This window comes from Mesoplodon bidens (genome assembly GCF_964165515.1).
Source record: "Mesoplodon bidens genome assembly, chromosome: 4".
In the NCBI taxonomy this organism is placed as follows: Eukaryota; Metazoa; Chordata; class Mammalia; order Artiodactyla; family Ziphiidae; genus Mesoplodon; species Mesoplodon bidens.
The window spans coordinates 25,906,973-25,921,308 of record NC_138160.1 but is presented as its reverse complement, the minus strand read 5'-3'; positions in this window follow the sequence as shown (position 1 = coordinate 25,921,308).

Sequence of the window (14,336 nt, the reverse complement as noted above, 5' to 3'; positions counted from 1 at the left end):
ATCCTCGACAGCATTTGTTATCTCTTGTGTTTTAGATAATACCCATCCGAATAGAGGGTGAGGTGATATCTCCTTGTGATTTTTTTTTGTCAATGTCTCTTTGTGATTTTGATTTGCATTTCCCTGATACTTTGTGATATTGAGCATCTTTTCATATATTTCTTTGCCATTTTTATGTCTTCTTTAGAGAAATGTCTAATCAGGTTCTTTGACTATTTTTTTATTGGGTTATTTGCTTTTTTTGCTGTTGAGTTTTAAGAGTTCCTTACACATTTTCAAATTAAGCCTATGTTAAATACATGATTTGCAAATATTTTCTCAGATTCTGCTGGTTACCTTTTCATTCTGTTGACTGTTTCCTTTGTTGTGTAGAAGCTTTTTAGTTTAATATAATTCCATTTTTCTATTTTTATTTTTATTGACTGTGTGCTTTGGTGTCATATCCAAGAAATCATTGCCAAGACCAAGGTCAAGAAGCTTCTTCTTCTTGACATTCTTTTCTGCTAGGAGTTTTATAGTTTCAGATCATGCATTTAAGCCTTTAATCTACTTTGAGCTGATTTTTGTGCATTGTGTAAGATAAAAGTTCAATTTCATTACCTTACATGTGGATATCCAGTTTTCCCAACACCTTTTTTTGAAGAGACTATTCTTTCCTCTTGGTGTATTTCCCACCCAGCCAGTCAAAGATCAGTTCATAATAAACGTGTGGGTTTAGCAGCATGCATTTTAAGGCCTTACTAAGCATGCACCTTTGATAAATCCTGAATGAACAAAATGTTGATTTTTTTTAAGGGCAAGCTTTAAAAAATCTCACTTGAATATTTCTGAATCTGAACAAGAAAAGGCTTCCTTGTGTGAATGTGATTTATGGAAATGTGTTTATCTAATATTTAACATATTTGACCAGTTGAACCACACCCAGTTCCTTCAAGAGAAGTGCTTTTATTGTTTCCTTTTAGTAGATGAGAAAATTGAGATGTTGGGCAGTTTGCCCATTTCCATACCATAAATCACCAACAGGGATGAGACTAGCATTCAGTGAACTTGGACTCTATTCATACATCCACATCCCTGAATCCATAGGTCTGATGAAGAGCTTTTAGAAGTTGAATTATCATTACATTAGGAAAGATTGCAAATCCTTAAAAGTACTTTAAGTAGTCGAGCAAAATAAAAAATAAAAAAAAAAAAACAAGAAACTTTAAGCTCATCTCTTACTGTCTTAGGAGACCATTGTTAATCTCTGAATTTAGTCCATAAATAAAGTTTGTGTAGGGGAGAAAGAGAGAGGAAGAGGGGTAAAAGAGAGAGAGAGAGATTCAGGTCACCAGGATTCATAATGTTAGAATGTCATGGCTTTAAATGTCATATTAGTTCTAGCTTTATTTTAACAAATTTTTAAAATCTTGTTTTATATTCCCAGAAAAGGACAATGTTCTGTGATTTTTAAAAATACGGTTGAAGCAATTGACAGGATGTAATTTGTCCTTTTATGCCTCTGTACTTCATTTTAGGCTATGATAAAGTTGATAATGTTAGCATTGACATAAAAGATAGTTTATCACATAGGACAGATTGGAGGATATAGAACTCTTCATAAAAAATTTACTCCAAGGACATGTTTTGTGTAATAATATTCCTTTTCTGTGTATAAGTCATCTGCTGGATATTGACAATATATTTCTTAGGGATTTTCATTACATTTTCTTTAAGGTAAAGAAGAAATCCCCTGAACGCTACCCCTAATTAAACTCCCTTATTTTGACTTTTTATATTTTTAGCATGCATTTGGAAATTCACCCTTGGTAGGCATGTTCTATTTTTTTTTTTTTATTATACAAGAATCAAAAGGAAGCCAAGTTTTGTTTTGTTTTTTTTTTTTCTGCGGTACGTGGGCCTTTCACCGCTGTGGCCTCTCCCATTGTGGAGCACAGGCTCCAGACGCACAGGCTCCAGACGCGCAGGCTCCAGACGCGCAGGCTCAGCGGCCACGGCTCACAGGCCCAGCCGCTCCGCGGCACGTGGGATCCTCCCGGACCGGGGCACGAACCCGCGTCCCCTGCATCGGCAGGCGGACTCGCAACCACTGCGCCACCAGGGAAGCCCTGGAAGCCAAGTTTTTTTGAGAAAACTTTTCTTTTACATCTTTGACCACCTCAGATCACCTGCTAGCTTCTATTTGGAGTCATGTTTCCCTTTGAAGCTCAGGACAAGTGAGGGTCAGTTCAGGTATTTTTTTCCATGTTAATATCATTTATGCCCCATTCTGAGCTGGATGGTGGAGACATAACTTCTGAGAGTAGGTAGAGAGAGTTGATAAAATTATTTCCCTCTAAATTCAGTGACAATTCATTTTCCCCACATAAGGGTGGTGGTGATGGAATCAGGATTGTGTTGCTCAAAATTCTCAAATCCTTTCTATGGAATTCATGTGCCTCACAGTTTGGTTCTATATTAGTGTTCTTACCTGATGCCAGACATTCCTTTACAGATTACTGCTTTCATCAGAATTTCATTGGCTTCATTAACAACATAGACAAAGCCTGGCAACAGGGGATAAAAAAACTGTGGGTGTTTCTAGTTTTCATTCTCTAGAAACACTACAATATAAACAATTCAATGTGCTAAAATGCTGAAGCAGCCATCCTTGTTCTTAGGACCATACAACTGTCAAATATAGTGTAAAGTCTAAAGAATCAGTGCAATAAAGTAAAATTAGAATATATTGTAGCACATTGGGTTTTTTATTCCTGGTAGTAGAACTCTAGAAAAGACATAAAAACAAGCCACAAGCCTTTCTTATCCAATTGATAAGTTGCCCTGATTGCTTCATGTTCTCATTGGCAAAGAGGTGCTAGGTTCCTAAAGGGGATAAATGATGTTTTAAAGTCCTGTCCTGTCTCTAATACTCAAAATCATGCTTCAGTACCTCTGCAGAACCTGTTTTTTTTTTAATTTTTAGCTAAATTTATGTTTGCACATCAACATAACAAAGAGAATAAGTAGGAAGGAGATCTTTATCATACTTCTCTGAGCATGAATGGATAATAAAATCAAGATAGCTCACTCGGGAGTTGTCTGTTTCCATACTGTCTGCATAAGGGTAGGAAAATGACTTAGGACACAACAGCATATTAGATCTGAAAAAAATTAAAAGGTATTGCTGTCTTCTCCTGTGTGTGAATGTGTGTCTGTATTTATGTGTGTTTTTGAAATATAAATGTCAAATATTACTGAGTACTTATTAAATAGTAGGATGTAGCTCTAGGTGCTGGGACTATAACTTTAGAGTGGTTGCATTTTCTGAATTGTTGAAATATAGAATTGAGCTCAAGGTGAGAATAGCAGCCATTTTTAGACTTCAAGTGTTAATCAAAAATAACTATCTGTTTCATTAGAGATGGAGGTTTGAATTAATTTTGAAAGATTCCTTCATTTTAGAAAAATACTTTAATAGTGATGTGACGGTAAAACAATAGTGTTTTTCTGGAATAGGGATGGGCTAGGCAATGGGGAGATAAAATGAACTTCATATTAAGATATGAAACTTTTCTTTACTGTGGTAAGAGCTGGATTCTAAAGATTTTAATATAACTGCTTGCTGATGGAATGGGTTTATAGAGCAAGCTGGAGTCTGTTAGGAGTGAACAGAAAGCAACTTTATTATTTATTTTTATTTACACTTTTTCAAATTGGCTTTGTTGGATCACTTTTTCCTGCCCTTACACTAAATAAAAGTGATCACAGATACCATAGATTATATTTAGAACTTCTCAGGTATTAATGCATAGTCATAACTTAAAGGTGTTAAAAATTCTAATTTCACCAAATTAAAGCTTTTCTATCTCATCTCTCCTCTCCTATACCCAGCTTTGGCTGGATTCAGGTTTAAAAACTCACACAGTGGGTTTAATAATGAGAGTTTCAAGCTGAAAAAATAAAAGCTATTACTGTTTAAGTCTAAACACTAATATATTTTTATTTTAGATCCAGTGGATAATATACTATGTTTAAAGAAATTCTAAACATTTGCCACTCCCCCAGTTGGAGAATCCATAATAATATAAAAAAGAAGTCACAGATTTATGTTTACATTAGACACCAAGCCAACACGGTTTGAAAAATGCTTAGAGTCTAAATATTGGGAACAGATAATTTCCAAATTGCTTAAAATATTGCAGATCACAAAAGAGGAAAAGAAACTGTTCAATTTATTTTATGATATTAATATTCCCACTATCAAAAGTAGTTAAGGGCAGCATAAAAAATACAAGAATAGAGGAAAACACACAAGTTAACTTTAATCAAGCAAGCAAACAACAAAATAAATCCCAAACACATAAGTCAACCTCATACATTCATGTGGAGGTGTACATCTTAAATGAAATATTAGTAAAAGTACATTAGGGGCTTCCCTGGTGGCACAGTGGTTGGGAGTCCACCTGCCGATGCAGGGGACATGGGTTCGTGCCCCGGTCCGGGAGGATCGCACATGCCGTGGAGCGGCTGGGCCCGTGGGCCATGGCCACTGAGCTTGCATGTCCGGATCCTGTGCTCCGCAGCGGGAGAGGCCACAGCAGTGGGAGACCTGCGTACCGCAAAAAAGAGAAAAAAAAATGTATATTAGTGCATTAAAACAATAACATAGCCAAGTAAGTTTCTCATTCATGCACTGCAATAACAATATAATTCAACATTAAAAATAATATCAAAGGGAAAATATTTATAAATATATTAAAGCAAAAATATAGTAATCTCAATTGAAGCTCCAAATATATTTTTGAAAATTCATCATCCATTTCTGATGTGATTGTGTGTGTTTGCTTGAGAAAGAGTAAAGATTGAGATTTTCCTCAAAACTCATACTTAGTGAAAAGAAAAATAATAAAAGCAATTCGAATTAAGCAGCACAGGCAAGGTGACTGCCCTCATTAATACTATTCAGTAGGAAAGCCCATAGACTTCTAGTAAAATAAATACTGTGGAAGAGAAATAAAAGTATAAACACAGGAAAAGAAGAGACAAATCTTTCATTATTTGTAGAAAATATAATCCATATAGAAAATGCAGCAAAATCAATTGAGAAACAAAACAAGAGAATTTAATGATATGAGCAGATACAGTAGTAACATAAAGGTTAATAGGTTTATTATGCATCAACAGAAACTACTCCAAAATATGAGAAAGAATTTGTCATCTGAAATAGCAATATTATAAAATAAATTGGAACAGAACTAATAAGAATGTGCAATACCCATATAAAGAGAAATATAAAACTGCCCAAATGAAGAGATGATTAAATAAAGGAACATATGTTTCTGTGTAGAAATGATCAGCATTGCAATGTATCTCTTAATTCATATGTAAATATGGTGCAGTATATTAAAGAAATTGGCACAGTGTTTTCATGTAACCTGAAGAACTGACTGTAAAGCTCATACAAAAGGAAAAAATAGGAGATTGCCGAGGTAATTTTGAAAAAAAATTGTGAATAAAATAGTGCACTCAGGAAAAGTTTAGTTTGAGAATTAACTATAACAGTGGCATTTAGAGACATTAAAGAAAGAATGAAAGGTCAATAAATCATTTTGTGATAATTGACTATTTGAAAAATAACAAACATAAATCCATAAAATGCTGTTCACCAAAATAAATTTCTGTTGAATTTAAGGAAAAATAGACAAAAATACTTTATTAGAAGAAAATATTGGAAAATAAGTCTTAGACACAATATTAAATGCAAAGAAAATGTAAAAGATGGATTACATTGATGGATTTTAAACTTCTGACCCAAAAAGAAATATCACTTAAAAAGTTAAAAAACAAAGAGATTTATAGGAAATATTTAAAATATTTATAAAATGTCAGAAAGAAAAAGACAAATATTTGAATAGAAAATGAAGTAAAGAATAAGAACTGACACTTTACTGAATAAGACATTCTAGTCTTTAGTAATAGATGAAAACGTGTTTAGTTTTGCTGGTAATCAAGGGAGTTACAACTAACATTAAGAAATGCCCTTATTTACAAATCAGCATGACAAAAAATTGAAAGTTTGAGTATATCCAATGTCAGTAGCATTTGATATAAATGTTGGAGTATAAATAGTTGTAAGCATGTGGAGGGCTATTTAACAATACCTATTAAAATACCACATACTTGCATTTCTACACTTACATATACGTTCAAAGCAACTTTCACAAGAATGATGGTGACAGAGTGATTTGAAATAGTAAACAAAAATGGAAACAAATGTAAAAATTCATAAATTATTATTTGAATAAAATATACAGATACATATTCTGTGTAATCCAATGCAATGGTTGAAAAATATTGAAAGATGTTTTGTGTGTATTTATAAAAATATTCTCAGTATATTTTAAAAACTTCTATATGCTTCTGTATGCCAGATGTTGACCTAAGAATGAATCATTTTAACAGGAATAGTCCTCTCAAATTCCTGTAAGGCATAAATACTGTTAGACCCAATTCACGGTGGGACTAATGAGTTACAGAGAAGGTATTTGAAATGAAAATAGAAACAATACTATGTTTTTCCTTAGATTCTTAAATGTTTGTAACTATATTGAACAATTGAGAAAGAGGACAGTAAACTGGTAATGGTGGTTATCTTTACAGAGTAGGGTGGATTGTGAGCATAATATTCATGGGAAATCAGCTTAACCTGTACAGTTTGACCATTTTTTAAACAAAATTATTTGCTTTATCAATCATTTAAAAATATATTCAATGTATGATTTGTAGATCCAATAAAGGTAGTTTATTAAATTGTATCTTGAAAACAAAAATCTTTATTTATCAGGGAAATGCTTTTTAGATATCTCATATATCTTGTTGGACCAATGATTTTTAAAATAATCCATAGTTAATAAGCATTGAAAAATACATAGTAAATATCATAAATGTACATGGTTTTATTCAAAGATCAATTAAAATTCATGTTCAGTGTAAATAAAATCTAAATTATTTCTGACATAATGTAACATCAAAAGAAAGAGTAAAACATACCTTAGTACAACAGGTCTCAGTACTTTCAAATATCAAGATCTACATGGACTATACACAAACAGAAATGAAGCACAAATTTAACTGTAATATTTAGGGAATAGGAGCTTCTGCTTAGTTAAACCTGTCTGGTGTCAAGACTTGTTTGGTTAGTTGCTTTTCTCCCTACCTATTGATCATAATTGAATATTTAAGATATGGTTGAAGAAGTGCTCAAAAAAACAAAATGATGGAGGTATGTTAAAAGGACTAACCTGGAGGAGCCCCCAAAATACATAACATACTATTGGATTATAACCCAAAGTAGAAAATAAATATTCATGAGTTTCTGTTGATATAAATAACTGATTGAATAGTTAAATAAATGGAGGAAATGACAATCTCAAGCGCAGAAGAATTCCAAATGAATTATATAGGTACCCATCCCTCAAGGAGGTGGAATTTAATACTCCATCCCTTACGTGTCAGTGGAGCTTAGTGATTTGCTTCCAAAGAGCAGCGTATGGAAAGGAGAAAACAAAACCAATATCTTTAGAGTGGAGAAACCTGACAAACACTGTCTCAGCTAAGTGATCAAGTTAACATCATCAGTGTTAAATCATGTTGAAATATGTACCCTTGATCTGATAGGATGACCATCGTACTTTACCTCTGTGGCCTTCCTCCCCCAAACCTAAAAATTTACTTTTTTCTAACCATCAGACAAACATCAGACAAACCCAACTGAGGAAAATTCCTCAAAATATCTGAGCAGTCTTAGTCTTAGACTAAGACTAAATATCTTAGCAGTCTTATCAAAAGTCTTAGTCACCAAACGCAAGGAAATTTTGAGAAACTCCCTCAGTAAAGAGGAGACCAAGGACATATGACATCTAAATGTTATAGAGTAACATGGATTGGGTCCTGGGGCAGAAAAAGGACATTAAGGAAAACCTAATGGAATCCAGATGAAGTATGGTGTTTAGTTAATAAGAATATATCAACGTTGGTTCATTACTTGTGATAAATGTCCCATAATAATGTAGGATGTTAATGATAGGGCAAACTGGCTGTGGGGTAAACTGGAACCCTCTGTCAGCCTTTATACATTTTCTGTAAATCCAAAACCACTCTAAAATGAAAAAAAGTTTATTTATAAAATGATGGTGTAGATTGTCATATTTTGGGGTCATTACTATTTGAACATGAGTAAAGAAGGCAATATACATCATGGTAGACACAGGTGTATGAATATAAATGACTAGAAATAGGAATGCTTGTGAACAACAGAAAATAATGTGGGCTTTTTAAAAAATATATCATTTGGTTTTGTTTTTAGGCTTGCTTATATATTTATGATAAAATATAAGTGAAGTAAAAGAGTTGTTTGTGGATTTGATCATTTGCGATCTGTTATTATTAATATAGTGATAAATTTTAGAGTCTACGAGCATTTACTCCAACCTTAGCCATAGTTTAATCTCCCACTAAAAGTTGATGAGTCTAGGAATTAAATTGATGGGTGTCAAATGCTGCGCATCAGACACTCATGAGCTTGGATACCTCATTAACCTGAGTAATTGTTCTGGCTGCGAAGACTGTTGGAGACTATAGACGTGTCTGTCCGTGCACTTGCTCTCCACTTCTGTGGGTCAAAACTCAGATCTACTTATTCGTATTAAAAATTCCACAATGATAAAGAAGAGAAAGAGATTAAAAAATCATTGTTAAGAAATAATCTGTTATTATTATCTGAATATATAAACAGAAAAAACAAATTCTTCCACTGGAGTGTATAGTGGATGTTGTCACTGAAAGGAATGTGAGCCTTTTCTCTATAACTCTGAAGTCTGTCTGTATAAACTGCTAGTGTATGAAAATAGCTTGTATGTGAAAAATTTTTTCATTCACTTGCATACAATTAAAAAAACCATGAAAATAAAACTGAGTTTAAATAATTCTGAAATTAATAAGAATCCCACAATTTTCTCTCCAAACCAACCCTCTTCTTTTTTACAATTCTTGAGCTTTGCAATATTTAGTTGGGCATCTACTTGTATATTTACTTATAACAAATATGGTTATATGAAAAGATACTGATTTTTTAATAATTTTATTTATGTCATCCTTATAAAATAGGAAAATGACAGTCATAGGAGAGGAAAAAAGCTCACTCGAGTTCTCTCTCCTCTGTCTCTGTCTCTCTTAGCTAATTTTGTGACAGTTGCAGAGTAACATATCTTTTGCGCCTGTTATGAAGTTGGTGTACAGTTGCTGTAAGTTCCCTGCCCAAAATATTTATACCTTACCATAACAGCCTACTCCAGTAGGCTCCATACTCTGATTGCAAGATATGCATCTTGGTGTTTGAGGGCTTTATTTGAAACCCTCTCTCCCTCGGGGGTCATACTGACATGCCAGGGAATTACACTCCCCAGGTGTAGCATAATCTCCAAGAGGATCAGGAATCAGTATATATATACCCCACTTCCCTCTCCCTTGACTCCTAGGGTACAAAAAACCTAAGACTTTTGTTTACATCCTTTCTCATAATCTCTCCATGTGGTTAAACTCTAGTTGATCTCTGTGGGTGCTGGCTTCCTACCCTTTCCCATCTCGCCTCTCTACTGCTCTGAGATTGTTTCTGCATCTCTCAGAAAAACCGCTTGCCCTTTGATCCTTACCTTGGCTTCTGCTTTTGAGGGAGCAGAGATTAAGGAAGGTGATCTGAGTGATAGTGGAAAAGAGAATAGAAGAGGATGAGAAAATGGTTTGTTGTATGTATGGCAGTTGTTTGTATGCAACCAATGGCAAAAATAAACATTCACATAACACTTATTTTCATTTCATTATGTCATTTGCTATACTGCGATATCTAGATAATTTCCTTAAACTTCTCTAATACTTGAATATTTCATTATCGATCTCTAGTAACATCTTGTCAGTTTAAACATAAATATCCTATACAGGAACAATTAAGTGATTTATATAAGGTTGTAGCACTAATTGAGCAAATTTTCATATGTCACAATTTAATGTTTTTAATACTTTTCTGACAGCAAGATTTTTGTTTTTATGATAAAAGCATGCATGCTTTGATGAATAAACAATAGACCATAATAATCTCATTAACTGTTTATGTCACCAAAGGGGCAGAATTTCTTTAAGGAGAAAGCAAGACAGGAAATACCAAATAGACCTGAAGACCTGTCTCTTAGAGCTTCCAAGGGAAGAACTCTCTATGAGCAATTGGTAAATTAATTATATTAGTCACTAGAAAGTGGAGGACTTTATGGTCCAGTGCACCATGAAGGAAGAGGTGTTAAAGTAATAGATTTCAGGCCACTCACTCCATTTATTCTTTGTTTATTAAATATTTGCTAAACACACTTTTTGTGCTTTGCTATTTTATGTCACTGTACTCTAATCTATAATTTGAAGGTTTTTTTTTAACTGAGGGTTTATTGCTTTCTACTAAGTAAACTTTGAAATAACTACTAATTTCACAAACTTCAAAGACCACTTATTTTACCATTGTAAAGAAGAGAGCAAGTTTATCCCTCATGTGTTGAGTGAAGGCTGTATCTTTCTAGATTCTTGTTGTTAAAGGTTATAACCCCAGCACCCTGGTGTTCATAGAAGTTTAGAAAATAACCATAGGGTTTGCTGAAGGAAAATTTCAGAAAAATCTAAAGGAGATAGTGTGACAGATGCAATATTTCATAATAACAGTAGAGTTAATGATATTATGCTATATAGTAATGGTGTCTGTTTATTGTGCAGTTATATTAGCCAGACTTCTGCAAGACCCTTTTTATTTATTATCTTAATTCTTAGACTAACACTATAAAGTAGCTGTTTTTGACCATTTTATATATGAGAAAACTGAAGCTCAAAGCAGTAAACTAAATTTTCCAAGACAAAACAGCAGGTCAAGGAAGTGACTAAAACACAGGAGCATGGAACAATAAAGCCCATACTTCTTAATAGTAAGTGTTAACCTAAGTAATCATTTTGAGGCTAAAGATGATTTTTAAATATATATAATACATTGGCATATTTCTGAGTAAATGATTTTAAAAACTAATAGCTGATACTTGAAAATTCAGGATTTTATGAAGGGGATAATTTGTATCCATGTTGATGATAAAAAAGACAAAGAAGTATCTAGAATCATTTCTTTAACTTAATGACCTTAACATCTTTATTTTTATCTCAGTGACATTTTCTTGCCTGAAAGTTTAGCATTTTTTGTCTCTAGTATATATTTGTCATGGAAAACAAAGAGGGGATGCAAGAATTTTTAAAGAAGAAAGCACATTAGTATAATTTTCCCACTTGGTTGTGGGAAGCATCTAACAAAACTAGTATCACAATACAATTTTTTCCTTATAAATGTCTTAAGTTGTGAATCAAGTGACTAATTTTTGTGAAATAAGAACATCAGCTCCCTTCATTGTAAAAATGACTTTAGGGCTTCCCTGGTGGCGCAGTGGTTGAGAGTCTGCCTGCCGATGCAGGGGACATGGGTTTGTGCCCCGGTCCGGGAAGATCCCACGTGCCGCGGAGCGGCTAAGCCCGTGAGCCATGGCCGCTGAGCCTGCGCGTCCAGAGCCTGTGCTCTGCAACGGGAGAGGCCACAACAGTGAGAGGCCTGCGTACGGCAAAAAAAAAAAAAAAAAGACTTTATACTTGGTGACATGAAATAGCTACTTTTTTTTTTTTGCTTCCTCTACATTCACAGTCTAAAACAGATAGTTAAACTGTACCTTTACTAAGACCATGTTTATATATAACTAATATTTTTATAATTCTTGTGTCACAGGGTGGTACTTATTCATCTTATTGTTTCTGTGTTCTTTGGCTATCTAAAATTATTTTACATAATAAGTGAGTCTGTAAAACTCTTTAGGATTGTATCACTTAATAGACATTTTTGTATGTTCATTTATATTATTTTATCTTGGCTGATTCAATAATTCATTAGAGAAACTGTTTTTGGAGTTGCTAGCACAGAGAAGGAAAATGACAGAGAATAATCACCCCTGAGTAACAAACTTATTAACAACTATTCAATGTATTCAATCCTTTCTGGAATGCTGCCACCATTTATTCTTTGGCATAGTGATATATTAGATTCTATACCAGTAGTTTTCACTTACATACCAGAAACGTTCTTATAATTATCAAAGCACTTGGGAAAATTCAACCTGAACTGACCTGAGCTTCTGCTATAAAAAGGAATGGGGTATAACATTAAAAGTTATCAGTCTATTATTAAGAGATAAAAGAAGCAAGAGAGAAAGTCATGGGTGAACTAAAATATGCTCATCACACATTAGGCACCCTTAACTGCTACCAATGACTATTGTTCATATAGAGATACTGGGAAAAAGACGTCAGTTTCTTCCATCTAAAATATTAATCTCTTCAAAAAATTATTAAGAAATACTGATTCAAAATTGAAAATTTTCACTTGAGTTAGAATGTGTGTAGTTTTATGCCACTGCATTTGAGTCTATAGAAGTTTGTACATATACAAATGCTGAAACCATACTTGCAATTGTATATTGTATATTAAAACTTAAGAAATATACTTGATGAAGAAAATAAAGACTGGATAAATACAATGGACTAGTAACTTTTCAACAATTTTCATTTCATTTAGAATATTTATTGAGTACTATCTATTAACAAAGCCAAAGCAAAGTTGTCAATATGTTTAATAGATGTATAAAATTTGGCCTACCTCCTGGGTTAAATTGGGGATTTATAAAAATTGGCAAATAAACAAAATGCAAGAAACAATAGAAAATAAAACATCCATAAAGATGTATAAATACATTCTTGTGCCTACTTAAACCTTTGAAATCAAACAGAATGTAAATTAATTCATTTATATCTTTATTAAACAAGGCAAGCTTATATTTGGTTTTGGAGCACAAAGAGACGTGTTCAATGAAAGTGTTAATTTGAGATGGATCTGAAATGCAGGATAAGATTCTAATAAGGAGAAATTGAAGAAAGAATATTCTAAAAAGAAAAAATATTAGTATGACTCAATTCACCAAGTTTTTTTTTTAATTGGGGTATAGTTTTTTTACAATGTTGTGTTAGTTTCTGCTGTACAGTGAAGTGAATCAGCTATATGTTTACATATATCCCCCTTTTTTGGATTTCCTTCCCATTTAGGTCACCACAGAGCATTGAGTAGAGTTCCCCGTGCTATACAGCAGGTTCTCATTAGTTATCTGTTTTATACATATTAGTGTATATATGTCAATTCCAATCTCCCAATTCATCCCACCCCCCTTTCTCCCCCCTTGGTGTCCATGCATTTGTTCTCTATGTCTGTGTCTCTATTTTTACCTTGCAACCAGGTTCATCTGCACCATTTTTCTAAATTCCACATACATGAGTTCATATATGATATTTGTTTTTCTCTTTCTGACTTGCTTCACTCTGTATGACATTCTCTAGGTCCATCCACATCTCTACAAATGACCCAGTATTGTTCCTTTTTATGGCTGAGTAATATTCCATTGTATGTATGTACCACATCTTCTTTATCCATTCATTTGTTGATGGGCATTTAGGTTGTTTCCATGACCTGGCTATTGTAAATAGTGCTGCAATGAACATTGGGGTGCATTGTCTTTCTGAATTATGGTTTTCTCAGGGTACATGCCCAGTAGTGGGATTCCTGGGTCATATGGTAATTCTATTTTTAGTTTTTTAAGGAACCTCCATACTGTTCTCCATTGTGGTTGTATCAATTTACATTCCCACCAACAGTGCAAGAGGGTTCCTTTTCAACACACCCTCTCCAGCATTTACTGTTTGTAGATTTTTTGATGATGGCCATTCTGACCAGTGTGAGGTGATACCTCATTGTAGTTTTGATTTCCATTTCTCTAATAATTAGTGATGTTGAGCAGCTTTTCATGTGCCTCTTGGCCATCTGTATGTCTTCTTTGTAGAAATGTCTATTTATAGGTCTTCCACCCATTTTCTGATTGGGTTGTTTGTTTTTTTGATATTGAGCTGCATAAAACTCTTAGAGGAAAACATAGAAAGAACACTCTTTGACATAAATCACAGCAAGATCTTTTTTGAGCCACCTCCTAGAGTAACTTATTTTTGAAAATTAAACAGAAGTAAACAAATGGGAGCTAATGAAACTTAAATGCTCTTGCATGGCAAAGGAAACCATAAACAAGATGAAAAGACAACCCTTAGAATGGGAGAAAATATTTACAAATTAAGCAACTGACAAAGAATTAATCTCCAAAATTCACCAAGTTTTGATAAGGCTTGGTGTATGTCTA